At 42.9% G+C, this 14,037-nt stretch overlaps 1 long non-coding RNA gene across 1 annotated transcript in view; it reads right to left on the minus strand.

The window, feature by feature from the left end:
• The window catches only part of LOC146594431 (uncharacterized), a 32,363-nt gene extending 19,762 nt beyond the window's left edge, over window positions 1-12,601 (minus strand). The window contains exon 1 of the long non-coding RNA XR_014896199.1: window positions 12,446-12,601. This is a non-coding gene — a long non-coding RNA (uncharacterized LOC146594431). The remainder of the gene's footprint in view (window positions 1-12,445) is intronic.
• Window positions 12,602-14,037: the final 1,436 nt, after the last annotated feature.

Raw genomic sequence — 14,037 nt, forward strand, 5'->3', positions numbered from 1 at the left:
TGGAGGATGAGCAGAGCAGTCAGTGAGATTCAGTTACCAGAAGCAGAATCTGAGCACTGGGACAACTGAGGAAGAGTTGATGAACACTGTGACCCCATTCAGAATGCCCCAGAGAAATACTCCTTTTACCCGAGGGAAGAAAAGCTGAGGAAACAGGTATGTGCAGGGCCAAAAACTCTGCCTGGCAATTTTGAAAATAAAAGTGCCTCGATAAGAGAGAGCCCTGCTTATATGACATGTCATTCCATGTGGTATTTTTGAAGGTAAAGATATCTAATCTTTGAGAAATGTTTCCTGGAATAGAAGGGCAGCTGATAAATCCAAGAAAAGGAGCAAAGTTGGAGAGAAAAAAAAAGGAAAAAAAAGGAGAGAGAAACTGAAAACCTTCCCTGACAGGCACAAGGAAGAGGTCTATTCAAAGAGAAAGGGAGATGCTGCCWGAGATTTTTGGAACAAAAGACGGCCATCAGTTCACCTTTTGGACACCAGGTGGATGTATAGCCTAATCACAAGCAGGATGGAGACAGACCAAGCTGGTCGAAGCACTATCWTACATGAGATGAGAGAAACAGAACCATTTTATATCTCAGTGCAGCAGTTATTTCAGGAAATAAAAAAGCAGCAATTCGGGCAGTGACAAAAGACAGACAGATTTCCACTGAAGAGGAGGAACTCTGCACCATGACTTTCACAGGTCCAAAAGTGCAGAAGAGGGCTGCCAGCCATTCAGCTCCCATAGTTTCAAAGACCATTTTGATTCCAGCTGGATTGAGATCAGCTGCAATACAGTATTAGCAATGCTGATGAGCTGGAACTGGCCAGCCTGTGAAGGGGAAGTGTCATTATATCTTCCAGCACTCACAGGGGTCCTTAAACTGCCCAGGTCTGGGAGGGGGCTAATGCACTGAGCACAGTGCTGAAGTGAATCCCCTGCCTGGTCTTATGGAGATGCCCTGGGCTGCCTGGCCACTCAGTGATGCTTTCTGGGCCTTGTGGCAGGTAACGGGCACAAGTGGGCCCCTACTAGCACCACCATCARCTGTCTGTAGTGATTGAAACTCACACAGGAGAAAGAAAGTGAGCAACAGGCAAGCTGGGTTCATGATGCCCATGGGTGGTTGCTGCCAAGGGGTGTGAAGCTGGTCACAGACTACCTGCAGCGAAGGATACTGAGGCCAGTACCTCTGGGCATCTGGCAATGGGMTCTCTGCTGAGTTTCTTTCTCTTTCTGAGATACAGTCTCTCAGGAAGTGCCCGGATCCATGGAAATATCCCTGTGCTCTGCACATGTAACACAGTATCRTGAACCCCTAAGGCAGCTGCCATGGTGGGATTAGTCAGGGGGCCTAGATGGAGATCTTAAAGCATAAAGATAGTGTAAGATTTATGACAGCACAGATCATAAAGCAGTGGTACRCACTGGATCAACATGAGGTACAGGGTGATACTGGGAAAGGGAATCTGGCAGCATTACTGGTATCAAGCCATCAGCCTGTAGCATTTGTAAGTAGAGGTGCTGCGGATACAGCAAGAGGATACATCTGRGCTGAGAATGACTCGTCTCCTGTGCTTCTTTGAAGGGAACATTCATGCCAGTTCACCTTCGGCCATTAGTGCCTTCTGACAACAAGCCACTGAAAAGCATAAGCTGCCATGAACTGCATTTGTGTGACTCTAGACTGCAGTGAGAGGAAATGAAATTACCCAGGAAAGTCTCTACTGAGACTTCAGGTATCTTTTATRTGATAAAGCATAGACTCTATCAGCCTGCCTAAAAGGCAGTGCCAGATAGTCCAATCAAGCATCAAGCAGAATAGGGCACTGCAGGCAGTAAAATTCTTAATACTTTGGGCTGGCACAATCATCTACTGCTGCATTTGCAGCAGATGAGTTCTATCTGCTGAGGGATGAGAATAAAGAYTGAGGTTAAAAGCACTAGGCAATAACTACGGCAGATTTCAGAGCTGAAATCATAGGTGGTGTCATCTTACTGAACTCCACATCTAGACTCTGGGCTCCCTTTTCAGTTGATGAAGACGTAATCAATATAGTCAGTGAGTTCTAGGTCATGATTTGCTCTATCTTAAAGTACTTCTCCAAACAAAGTTGAGGTGCTTTAAAATGGTTTGTTTCCATTAGCTTACAAGGATCTACAAGAGCCTGGATTATCTGTAAATACTGACACTGTAGATATCTAAATTTCAGAGAGGAGAGTCTCCTCCCATGTGACTGGTCCAGACACCAGGAAAAGACCTGAGGGTGACTGATAGACAGAAAGTATATTGAGTAGCATGGCATGCATGCCCCAAAAGGGCAGATTTGGGACAGTACAGGGTGTGCAGAGAGCACAGAAGAATACAGAACACAAATGGGTGTGCTGTTTCAGCAGCAGAAAATACCTCAACAGTATTATGAGATATGAGCCTGATCCTGGAAAAAGGTTAATTTTAATCAGCCATACTCTTTTCTTCCTCTATTTCCAAGCAGGAAGGATACTGTCCAAAGGATACTCAGGCAAGGACTAAGAACAAGACATTGCAGTGCCTTTGACAAGCTCTGTCTGTTATGACTCTGCTCAGACAGTGGACTGCAGGATTCCTCAGAAGAGCTCAACCAATTCAGCTCTGAATGAATGTTCGAGCACAGGGTACCCACAAAGCAATGGGAAGCCRGGAATCATGAGAGGCAAGAGACTGTTAACCAGTTAAATCAGATTGTTAAAACAGGCAGGAAGGCAGCTCTTCTTGGCAGTGTGGGAGCCCAGAGATCAGATAACAACGCAGCGCAAAGATGGATGGGTCAAAGCAACCTCAGATCTATTTCCCTTGAGAGAGAGCCCATGCAGCCCAGCTGAGTAATCTGAAGCAATGAGCAGAAATACATAACAAATTCTTGCACAGAGCTCCCAGGAGCCACACAATGAGGCTGTTACATACCAGTGGATAGGACAAGGTCCAGCCATCAGATAAGCACCCAAAACAGAGATGAAAGTCTACAGCCAAAGCAGCAATAGYATTGTTGATATTTAAGGGCCTAGGGCAATCATGAAAGGAAAACCAAGACAGTGGTAGATATTAGGAATAGACAGCCAACACATTTGAGTACCTTGAGCCAAAATCAGAGACAGGATGAATGTGTACAACCCACTGCTACTTTCTGGTGAGACTTAGAAAGATGACACATAGCAAGGGCCAGCAGGACACACTACTCAGCAGCCCACTAAACTGCAGCAGATATATGTCACTGTAGCTTTGAGCTACAAGTTAAGGCAATGGCAGCTCATGTTTTTAAGTTTTGATGTGAAGCTTTACATGACATGTCAGCCAACAAGGAGGGAACATGTCCATCGTCTGTGGGCCAGCTGAGGTTCCTGGTCAAAGCACAGGGAAGCAGGCTGCCCTGCCCAAAAGGATTTATGCTCCTGTGAACACGGTATGGCTCAGTGCCTCTTTTCTGCTATGTATTTATATGTCTTGGCTGAAACACAAGAGTTTCTTCTGTAAAACTGTGGGGTTTTGGTCAGAATTCACTTGTTCAGTTGAAAAAATGCTGAAAATGCTGATGCTGGTGCTCAGTTTTGCCTGTGTCTCATTGGTGACAGTCGCATGTTGGCAGAAGTTCCAAGGACAGCCAAGTCCAACTAGAGACTTGAGCCTGTAGAAGAGAAGAGACCTTTCTCCTTCTCAGCTATTTCTRCCTCCTTTGTCCTTCTCCTCTTGTTTCACCCCTTTGTTGTGCAGGTTTTGGTGCTCAATGGATCTTTCTGTTAGCTGTACTACTTCTGTTCTGTTTCGGTACTAACGCAGAAAAACATCTGTGTAATGACTTGACCCAATGAGTGGCAGAGGCAGCACACGGTAAGTGATGGGAATGCATGACCAAGAATGGGGACAGTGACGGAAAAAAAGTGCATTCTCTTTTTGGCTGAGGTGAATTAGTATGTCAGCTCACCTCATCACCTGAGCCTATACATACCCCCAAGGCATATGGGCTGGCCAAAGCCCAAAGTAGCAAAGTATTTAAAACTAAGCACATGAAYTGTCCTCCTTCACTTCAAAGCTCATGTGCCTTAAGTTCAGCATGCACGCTCTACTCTGTTGAGTGAGGAATTAAACTAGCAAAGCCTGGGGTTTGGAGAGCTAACCTCATTAGTAACCCAGGGTTAAGTGCCATGAGGGTTTATTCAGCTCTCTATTCTTCTGAGATACTCCGATCCGGGTTTCAATGTGTAAAGTWCTTTTTTAGAGAGTTTCTTCTGTGAGTGTGAGATATACTGTGGTTTGTAAAGTGCTAGGTTCGTTTTTAGACACTACAAGCTGGTCAGTGAATTCCTTTACTTGCATTTGTGTGCAGTAACTCACACACATAGACCCACTACAGTTGAAGGCTTGCCAATGCAAGTGTGGGATTTACAGTCCCCAGCCCTTYGTGAGGAACTGATGGAGGCTGCGAAATGTTAAGCATTCTCAGCAGTTCTGGAGAAAAATGACATTTTGCAGGATTACCCAAACCAGGTGTTCTTAACTGCAAAATGCCTCTCCCTTTCCTTTGTGTAGAAAGATCTGTTCTCAAATGAAGCAGCAAGACTGTCCTACCCTGTGCTTTCCAAGATGAACGCTCCTAAGGTGAAAATTGGCAATGCACATGCAGTGCTGGCCTAGGAAGTCTGGCAGATTAAATGATGGAAGCAGGCATAACAAAGAGCTACTTAGAAATGCCGTGGGTGACAATTGTCTGCAGTGGGTTCATTCATCCCCAGATAGTACTGTATGTGGGAAGCAAGTGCTGGCTAACAATGCCACAGCTGCTTTCCCCACCCACACCACGCAGGTCCTATGTGGATCCTCTGCAGCACAATAAAGAAGAGCTGCAGAAATAGTTGTCTTTCACTCCATTGAAAATGGCCACAAAGCATTAAAAGCCTGGTTGAGTGAGAAGGCCTCACTGAAATCAACGTTGAGGGTGTTAAGAGGCACAACTTCCTGAAGTAACTTGTTGGACAGAGGAAGGTTATTTGCAGATCGTTCTGTATCTGAAAGGGCAACCCTAAATGTGCTATGCAGTCAAAACTGTGTATGTGCAATTTTTGTTGAGGATGAGTGACTGAGAGGTTTATGTAATGCGGAATTCAGTGGTTATGTTACTACTATTTTTCTTTTCATTCATTGGCCTCTCCTCTTTTACATATTAACTTGCAGGAATTATTTATGTAATTTATGTACAAGGAAATCTTGAAGGCTTTCTACATTAGTGATCAAGTATGAGGGAATTTAGTCTTCTACTCCTGGTTAAGTTGATTATCACAGTTTGACATGAATCTTCAAACATGTCACAAAGATAGCATTTGACCCTATATATAYGCACACACACACATRTATATGTCTATATTTACACAGATCCAGTCTCTTCAGATGAATGTGCAAAATTCCCACTAAATGAAATTTCTTTGAAGCAGAAAATTTCTGTGTTAGACAATGAAATTATACTGTTAGAGATATTTTGTTGTAAACTATTATTTTAAAAGTGTCAAATTCCAGTGAAAATGATGATACAATAATGAAAAAAGCAGTAATATCATCAAGACAGCATATGGTCACATTCACACTTCCCTTTGTTGTGTCTAATCTGCAGTTCTGGGTCTAAGATTGTAGGCCCTTCTCATATAAAATTCACTTATTAGTTTCAGGGTACATTTTGTACACAGTCTGATTCAGTCTGAGGCTCACTGTGTTGGGATGATTTTATGAGGTTATCAACTCCCATCACCTGCACAATGGTGCTGCTACACAAAGAGGCTGTCTTCTAAATTTACTTCATGATTATTTTCCCTCCTTCTACACGGTGAGCTCTAAAAATAAGAATAAACGGAATTCCCAGTTTCCRAAGTCAAAGACAGCGCAAATTGATATTGCTCACTGAAATGCAGWGAGACTAAATCAATAACATCTGCAATAAGGCATAATGAAGACAAAATTATATCTCAGCTTTCTCGAACAGCTGCGAATCTATTTTTAATGATCCTCATTTTTGGCAGTCAGCTAAACAACTTTTAAAATGTCCTCGAAAATGGATTGTTAAGTAGATCAGCAATGCAGAAACTGAAATGCCATTAATTGCAGCTTCTTCTGTGTGGTCCATAGTATTTGGCACGAAAACACCCATACTCTATGGCTAGACTTGAAAACATATGTGGCACCCTAGGGTAGTTAAAAAAAAAAAAGTGATTTTAAATAGGTGACTTAAAGAATAATGCAGTGTGATTGCTACCATGGGTTTGTATTTCTTTTAGGTAGAGTTTTTAGGGAAACTCTATCTGTTTTTACAGGCTTGCCCTATCATTCAGTGGTACCTCTCTATATGATGACAGCTTTGTACACTGATAACCGAACTCCTGGGCTTGGCCTCTCAGGTTCTCAGCATAGCCTCTCAGTCTGAAAATGTTGAAGGAGTCAGTTTTCTCCCAGCACTGGTGGAGTTCATCACAAGGAGAATCAACATGCTATTTTAATCTTCAATGCTATATGTATTTTTTTAAAATGTAAAGTATACCATGACAAAGGTGGCGATGAAAGAAGGGTGGACTGAGAAGTGCATTTGGGTATTCTTTGTAGAAAGTCACGTAGGACATGATCATAGAGCGTGTACAATGCTTCCTGGCAAAGCAAAAAAAAAAAAAAGGGCGGGGGGAAGAGCTTTGTGTGGGATCTGCTCGTATTAATGCTACATAATGTGAATCAATGAGGTTTCTATGGTGCTGTGATTATTACTCATCTTGCACRGTGATTTGAACATCTTTGACCTCCTGATTTCCTGAGCATTGTTACTGTCTGGTACAAAATTAATCAATATTACTATTCACATCTCATACTCCTGCTTCACAAGGTGCGTACTGCATCCCTAAWGAACGTAAAGTCCAGAAGAAGGTCTCCATCCTGCTCTTTGGAGGCCYTCTGGCTAATTCTCAGGACAAATGRGATTTCTTCCACCAGCACCTTTCCATAGGGAAGGCTGCTGAGGGCTGGTATAACAGCACGCTTACAGCAGCCGGGTGGGTATGATGGGGAGTGCTCCCTTCAAAATGACCACATAAATAATCATCTGCAATTCAACAGAACCTCACTCGTTTATTACTGATGGCCTGGTACTCTATTTTCAAATATTTGGCAGGCACTCAGAGACTGTAGAAATATGCACACGTCCTCAGACTTCTTTCACGTGAATTTGAGGACCGTCCTTATGGCATGTGTCTTTACTATTCCTCTTTGCTTGGTTGATGCAGAATCTCTCCTCATGAATTTCAGAGCATGTCTTGCACTTGTGTGCTATTAAGCACCTTTGTGTTGATGTCCATTCCACGTGGGGTTGACCATTTCAGGGTGCAGGKCTTCTTATTTTGCTTGGATAAATGCTTTTTGGTTTCATATTGGTAAAGTCAAAAAAATAGCCAGTAGTTAATCTAATTGTAATTGCACTATGCTGCCTTTTAGTCAGATAATCTCTGATCCTGATTTGCATCTGTTCCTGATTCCTGCCTCATAATGCGCAAATGTTTTTCTCAGATTTTGAGAAGTTCGTTTCATGGCTAAGCAAATGGACTACTCCTGAAATGGCTCCTCAGTGAAAAAAACACTTGCTGTTTGTTTTCCTTATTTATCTTTAAAAKCACAGCAGAATAAAATACTCTTTGCAGGGTGGGAGGGAACATTAATCTCCATAGCCTGTTACTCTGAATCCGTCTTTGTCTCCTGTATCTCTAGCTATCTAAGAGCTCTGTTTGTATGTTTGGAAAGCAGTTGCTACGGTCTCAAGCAGATTATGCAGGTTAGAGACCACACAGTACTGTGTTATGAGGACTTTACTTTTGCTCATGTTAAATCTGTTTTTTTCCACTCTTTATGTAAGCAAAGACAGCAAGAACATGTACAATTGTTCTTCTTGAATGGCAAATTACTATAGCTTCCCATAGATGGGATATGTTTAATAAGCATTTAATAATTGATCTGGTTTCCCAGCAATGGAGCCTCTCTATCCTACTCAAATATTCCTTCTGGACAACTAGTGGGATTATCTGTTTGCTCTGGGGGGTACACAAATGCTCTTCTGCTCACCCGCCCCCAAGTCAGTCAAAATCCGGYTTTGTGTTTGTATTTTATTTTTCTGTTGCCAACTAGCAGGTTCCTCTGCAAACCTTTCCACCGAGTCTCTCCATTTCATTCTGAATAAGCACTGTCCTGCCATTTGTGATAACTGTAGTCTTTCTACTGGAAATGAAAAACATGCCCTGAAATTCTTGAATAAACATGTAACCATGAAACTGGAAGGAGAACCTGCTACGTATCAGGAGAATGATAACTGGAGTATCTGGGAGGACAGGACAGCAAAATTGTTTAAAAACATCAGGCTGCATATATGATCTCTCACAGAGCAGCGCTGCAAGGTATAGTCCATGAATCAAAGGGACATCCCATTGGCACTGGGGAATTTTAATGAAGAGAATGAAATTCTCATCATGTCTAAACCAGAAATTAACAGGCATCACTTTTTTCTTCCCATGGCTCTTACTGCCAGCTTCAGCTGTTTTGAAATATTTGGGGCCAAAGCAGGAGCAAATCTCTAGAGGGCAGAGAGCTATCYGCATCGCCGCGAGTTCGCAGCGCAGCCTCGTTGCCCGAGAGGCACAGGCACGGCGGGAGGCGCGGAGCGCCAGCCGCCCGCRGACCGGGGCTCGCGCGGCCGCGAGCCTCCTCGCCCGCGGCACGGCTCCCCGGAGGGGCTCGGGGCAGCCGCCCCCCGCGCAGCCCCTAGCGCCGCTCCGTCTGCCGAAAACCCCCGCGGCTGGACCAGCGTTTGGGCTGAAGGGCTTTCGCTAGGCTTTAAAACTGACCTACGCGGTTAAAGAGACTTTTTACTCGTGGCTGCTGAACAAACACGTCCCTCTACCCTTCGTCGACCAAACGTTCTCGGCCTCCTCCCCGCGGCGCCTGCGTTCAGCGCAGCGGGAAAGGGAGGGGGGTTTCGTGAAACCCGGGAGCAAGTGGCACAGCAGAAACGGCAGATAAAATCGGACCTCAAGCGCAAGTCGTCACTCTTCTATTCTTCCAGTTTTTATTCCAAAATTTCCTACCAATCTTATGAACAAATCTGAGGCAGCATCAGGGAATATCTGTGCCCATATAGATACCTAYTTAATATCAGAATTTGCCGTTCAAGATCAGAGATCAGCAGCCATCTCCAGTAATGAGTTTACTCTATTTTGACTCACCAAAGCAGTTTATTTCCACAGTGCAGGTTGTTACAAGGGGCTCAGCTTATGTGCACACTATATTTGCATGTTAAYGACTATGTGTTTTCCCCTGATTTGCCCTTGTAAGCAGAACATGTASATGTTCTGTTCATCTAGTCAAAATTAACAATAATTTATTGTTTGCTGCAAGTAGGTAAATAAAGAGGAGCCAGACATTGCATGGCATGACCGTTACGTGTGGAAATCTGGTGTGTAGATCRTTCATAAAAATTATCTGAATAATTTACATGCAAGAATATATATGGAATTGTAGGATCATAATGTTTACTACCGTTCTGCGTGGCAAATGTGTAGTTCTACATTTCTTCATACAGAGGAGTTTGAGACACTTGACTTAGTTCCTATTCCCTGATCAGATGTCATAATCTCATAAATTACTTTTCCTCACACAAATTTTTTAAAAAAATCTATTTTAAATTAAAGCTTTATTTTAACTTAGAAGGCATTTCAGGTCCTACACCTGCTCTTCAGTTCAGCTTCCAATTTTGSTTGTTTCATATAATTATTTCCTTTAATTTTTAAATATTTCCTTTTTCTGCATGAGAGACCCACATAATCAGTAAGGGAAACTCAGTAAGGGAAACTAACCTGAATATATGGGCAAGACAAAATGATTAGAGGCAAAGTGGTGTCAAGTTAACACATGGTGCAAGCAAAATAACAGAAACTCATTGTTCAGCTGTAGCAGGAACTTGATTGTGTGTGGTAGGCTAAAAATTCTGACTCTCAGGAAAAACGTGATTTTTAAATCTTAGTATGGCTTTTAATTTAACACACTCAAAATTTGCCTCACAGGAAAATAAGCCAACCTTTGATTTGGCTGTGTTTACCTATAATCTTAATGTCAAAGTCCGGTACTTGAGTTTTACTTTGATTGCAGTGTGTGTTAGCAAACAAGACATATTTGTCCTTTTACAGCAATTTAATTTAGGACAACCACTGAGATTTCACCTCAGAATAACATGCTGGTAACATGTCATCAAAACACCTGGCATGGATGAAATGGCCGTGTAATCAAACGCTTCATGATTTAAAACAAAATTAGATAAAATAATTGCTGCTTAATAGTGACAAGAGGAAGGTTAAATATGGTCTAGCTAAAAGCTTGTATGTTGTTAAATAAGAAGAATAATTAAAGCGCAGTCCAGGATATCTGTGTTCCTTCATGTTACTACTGGTAACCCTGTGGTTAAGTCAAGTAATGATTGATTTTGAGAGAATTATAGCTATTATAAACTGTAATCAGCAGAGGATGAGAATAATTACGCAGAGAAAGGGGAAAAAGCTGAAACATGGCTGAGCAATATTCTGATTGATGGCAAAGTCATTTCCTGGCTGTTAATGACTGATTTTTCAACAGTCAGCACAAGCACTAACCCTGTGGGGGAAAAGGGAAAGGAATGGCCATGTTATAAAGAAAACTACTGTCCTCAACTTATCGTTTTAATTAGGAATGGGTGAATAGACCTGGAAAAAAATGCTGACCATCAATTCAGGACCACCTTTCCGCAACAAAACTCCAGCTTGAGCTGAGCACTTTTGGCCTGGTCTGGAAATGTGATGCTGGTTCACCCTAGGGTGCCTGATCAGCCTTCATTCCCTTCAAGGTCCTGCACCCCAAACCCTGCCAAAATACCCTGGGAAGGGCCGTTTCTGCAGTATTACAGGGCATGAGCAGAGGAGCATCACACTAACAACAGAAATCCTGTAATGAGAGATTTTCAGATAAAGTAACTGATCTGAAAAGTATTCTGTTAATCAACACTCAGTCAATCCATCTGTTGTCTTTGACATTTTGATATTCTGCTCCTCTGGATACCCGAGGAATAACCTTGGGTGCAGCGGGTACCTGTCTCACTGGCTTCAGCCAGCTGAGATTTTACCCCTGAGAGCTTTCCATCTTGATGGTTTTCATCTGCTTTCCTCAAGCCCTCAGATGCCTCTTTGTTGTCCGTAGAAAGGCATGTCCCCTCCAGAGAGGCTGATTACCTGGGGCCTTCCACATTTAAGCTTGTGCGCACATGTGTTGGTGATAAGCACACAAGCTGCACACTGGGGAGATGCGATGCTGAATAAAAAAATAATCACTCTAATCTTAATTCTCTGAAGGAATGTCTAATGGGGATACATGTGCGTTTTCAAGTCTTAAAATGATTTTCATCTCTATTTTATGCTATATGAGGTCACAGAGTGGACAAGTCTACACAATGCTGTGCCTTAGTTTACAGCCGCATGCTCTCTAAACTCTGACACTTCCAAAAAAGAGCCTAATTTATTTTATCATCTGCAACCATAAAGTAGGGAAAGTGATGGAAATAGATTAGAAACCATAAAACTGAGGGAAGCAAGACAGCCGAGATCCAGGAAGTGACAGACACTGCCCTTCAGGGTCCTGCTGACTTTGAAGAAACTTCTGGATAGTTTACTGCTAGCTCCACGAAGTGCCTCCTGTCACTGTAACTTTCCCATCAGGTCTGAACATGCAGAGAAGTCCCAGAAAAACTCTTTTTAAGAGTCTTCTTTTCTCTCTGCATGCAAAGATGACTCATGTACCAGATTTGAAGAGCCAGCATTCCTGGCCGTATACTGCAGCGTACGGCTTGCCTGGAAACCTGTGCCAAATGCTTCTGCAGACAATTTTCCATCTGCCCAAGAAATTATGCCTGCATAATGCCTAGCATTTCTGGCTAATTTCAAAAGCTGCACTGACAAACTTGGGTGGCAGATTTTCAATTAATTGCAAAAATCCAAAATGTCCAGAGTTTATAGTCTCGATTCTAAACTGTGTTATATCAGCTTTATATGAGCGCTGTCTTCCTGATTTTAGTGGAGTTATACCAATCAGGAAAAACAGATGGAGTGAAGAATGCAGTTAGCAGCTGTATCTCCTCCCAACAGCAGGTCAAACACATCTCGGCAGTCAAAAGTACCAGAAAAATAGGCATATCAGTAGAACGAACATTAGAAACATAAAAGGTCTGTAATTCAGACTTGATAGCATTCAGATTCTTCATTATGGACTGTAAAATAGACAAATAAACAGAGGGAGAAAGATGAACTACATACATGCAGTGTATACACTTGAGAAATATATCCTTCTACTGATTCACTCAGAGACTTAGTGAATAGATTGCTGCTTACCTCTGCTTTAACTTCTTAGGTAGTTCTCCTGAAATCTCCATGCTACCACAGGAGCTTGTAGAACATTTTCCAAAGACTGGACAGAAGATCCTCTATTTTCCTGCAAGTTAATTTACTAGTAACTTAAACCTGTGTTTCACAAACTCTTCTCTTTGGAGATACTGACAAAGATTTGGATGAATGCAGTGAGATGAAGATTTCCTTTCCCTTATCTTTCTCTTTTTCTTTCTTTYTTTTTTTTTTTTCTTGCATATGTGTGTGCCTGTGCATGTGTGTGCATGCTCATTTTCTGGATATGATCTCAGGGTAAAATACTGAGCAATGTGTGGGTCACAGGCAACTTACTGAACACTGTGCTTTCAATAACTTTTTTTCAGTAGGCAAGAGGAAACATGCAGACTAGGATTAGTGTACAGCAGTTTGCCTTTTTGCTTATATTGGTCCAGGCATTTTCTTTCGTGTTGTAAAGTATCTTTGTACTGTATCTTTGAGTGTTGCCTGACATACTTTGAGAAAATCGTGCCTAACTGGGAGCACACAGATAGCTCAGTTTGTTTCAGTTACTGTGTTTAGTAACAAGCATGTGTTTAAATTACTTGCTGAATCTGAAGAATCAGCAGAGGCAAAAAAGAGCAGACTGAAGACTGCTGAAGACTGATTAAGACTGCAATTTTCTGCAATAAGAGTGCTCATTTCCCCTGTCTCATTTCTGGTGAACGAAGCACATGACTCCACTGTGGGCTCACCTGGGCACTTAACTGCCYCCCTTGCTCCCCCTGACCTGATACAGTCATTTCTCATCTGCTTTTCCGTGYCCCAGCTGTGGCTTGAGTTTGCCAGTACAATCTGTGCCTCATGCACTGGGGATCAGGGGAATCAACTAGTTAGACTGAGATGTTTAAAGCTCTCATGGCTTTCTGTTCTTGCATGCATGATTACTAGCACCTCTCAAGCTTTTTTTCCTGGAGCCCCTTCTGGGACACAAAACCTCCTGCTGGTGGCATGTCCCTGCTCACACCTCCAGCATGAGAGCTGTAATGTGGTAGCTCTCCAACTGCACAGTGTTGCCACAGTGTGGAGTAAGGACCAGGGTCACAGGCTGGTGAGGTGCAGGGAGGAGGGCGTGGGAAGAGGAGCAAGGTTTTGGAGACGCCACAGTGGTAAGCCACTCTCTTTTAGAGAAGGTCTTGGGAAACCTGACAATCACAACGGCAAATGCTAAGAGGCAGTGATTTCCACCAGGTCTTGCTCTCTGCTTTCTCTGCCTCCTGACTTAGCAGGAGTCCTCTTAGCCATAATCCATTTCCTGGGTTTGGCCTGAACTGGCCATCTTCCCTGAGCCACATCCCTCATCTCATTCCTAGCAGATGTCTGGSAGGTCATCGCTCACTCTTCCCCAGTCACTCCGAGAATCCATGGCTTAAGAGGTGGGCTTTCTGAGACTGAACAAGTCCCAGTGGATTTGGAAACATGGGTTGTTCGGTTCATTTGGAAAACCATACATCTATTTAGACATCTAACCAAGGACACAGGAACATAAGTTTAGACCTCCTCTTTCTCTCTCCCCTTTGAAAACAGTGGTTTCATGTTGA

The sequence above is a fragment of the Rhea americana genome, unplaced genomic scaffold, assembly GCF_003343005.1.
Source record: "Rhea americana isolate MKP2758 unplaced genomic scaffold, rheAme1 scaffold_26, whole genome shotgun sequence".
NCBI lineage: Eukaryota > Metazoa > Chordata > Aves > Rheiformes > Rheidae > Rhea > Rhea americana.